The sequence below is a fragment of the Parus major genome, chromosome 9, assembly GCF_001522545.3.
Source record: "Parus major isolate Abel chromosome 9, Parus_major1.1, whole genome shotgun sequence".
NCBI classification, from domain to species: Eukaryota; Metazoa; Chordata; class Aves; order Passeriformes; family Paridae; genus Parus; species Parus major.
Window position 1 is genome coordinate 217,857 of NC_031778.1, and position 1,694 is coordinate 219,550.

Sequence of the window (1,694 nt, forward strand, 5' to 3'; positions counted from 1 at the left end):
ATCTCTGCATCCCCCATGGATCCCCAGGGGCTGCAGGGGCACAGCTGCTTCACCATGGTCTCACCACGGCTGCAGAGGAATCTCAGCTCTGGTGCCTGGAGCACCTCCTGCCCCTCCTTCTCTGCTGACCTTGGTGTCTCCACGTTGTTTCCCTCACATATTCTCACCTCGTCCTCTTCTCTGCCTGGAACTAACAGTGGGCCCCCTTTGTTCTGATTTTCTTCTTGAATCTGTTATCATAGAGGTGTTACCAACATCTCCAGCTGGCCCACCCTTGGCCAGTGGCATGTCCATCCTCAGAGCCATCAGGGACTGGCTCTGCTGGACATGGTGGAAGCTTCCAGCAGCTTCTCACAGAATCCACCTCTGTGGCACCCCAGCTACCAAGAACCAGGCCACACAAAACCAACACACTGCTGAACTGCAGAAGTAGGTCTACAGCACAGGCAGCCATGAGTGCCAAGGGGAAGGAGTTCAATTTGCTTTCTGTCACAAATGAACTTCAGATTCTGAGGCTTCCTGGTGAAAACAGCCTTCAGCTCAACGTTGGTGGCTTCAGCAGTAGTCTTGGCTCACTTGCCAGAACTCAGCATCCTGTAGTTGACTGACATAACTCTTACATCTATTCTGCCCTGATGCCTGTGAAGATTCATCTCCTCAGGCAGACCAGGGTGTTACCAAAGCCATGAAAGTACAGGGACAAGTCTGGTGATTGCTGCTACTGCCACTACAACTGCATGGCCAGAGCCTCCTCCCACCAGGGAAGTCTGTTCACACCTGTGAGAACGCTCACTTTTAAAATTTCCAAAGTTTATTAAACCTTAACAAAACACAACAAACAATTAAATAAGGAAAATGTGCAGCACTGGAAGCATGGAACTGAACTGCCAAGTGCTCATCTACAAAACGGGTGCTCTGCTTTTTATACCCCGGCCCCACCCAAAGTCTGGTCAGTGAGCTCTTTCTCTGCCGTCCATCGGGGGAGATCACTTTGCTACAACTTGACTGGAGGTCAGGTGTTGCCATCTGTGCCTCCTGGTAACAAGCCTGCCTTCCCCAGATGCCTCAAGCAGTGACAATATAAGAGGGAACGGAAAGAGGACTTGTTGGGGAGGGTGAAATAGGAAAACCTTATGAATGTGATTGTTTGGCAGAAGATTGTGAAAATATGAAGGCTAGAATCAAAGTAGAAATGAAAGCCTGCTTTGAGTTACAGGATACAGAGTACTGGTTAACCAAAGAACAATAGCCTAGCCAGCTAGAGGAGAATCCCTGCTGATAAAACATTGTCCTTCTGCTGATAGAAAGTTCAAAGGTCAAGAAGCAAGGAAAGAACTTGTAAAGCTCTGTAGAGTATAAAATGCAACACTGTATGTTAATATAGGGAAGTGCATAGGCTGGATGTAAATTCTTTACTGGGTGTGTCTCATGGTGATTGGTTACTAAGAATTAGAATATTCACGATAGAAAAAGATATATTGGATTGTAACAAGAACTTCACTCTCTTAGCTTTTCACTCTTAAACCTCTCTCATACCTCTTGGCTCTTCTCTCTTACCCCTTTACCCCTCTCTCAGCTCCCCTCTCCCCCTCTCTTACCTCTTCCACTCTTTCCCTCTCTTACTCTTACCCTCTTGGTTTTTCCCCTCTTACCCCTCTCTTGTCTCCCCCCTCTCTAAGCCTCCCTGGTTTCCC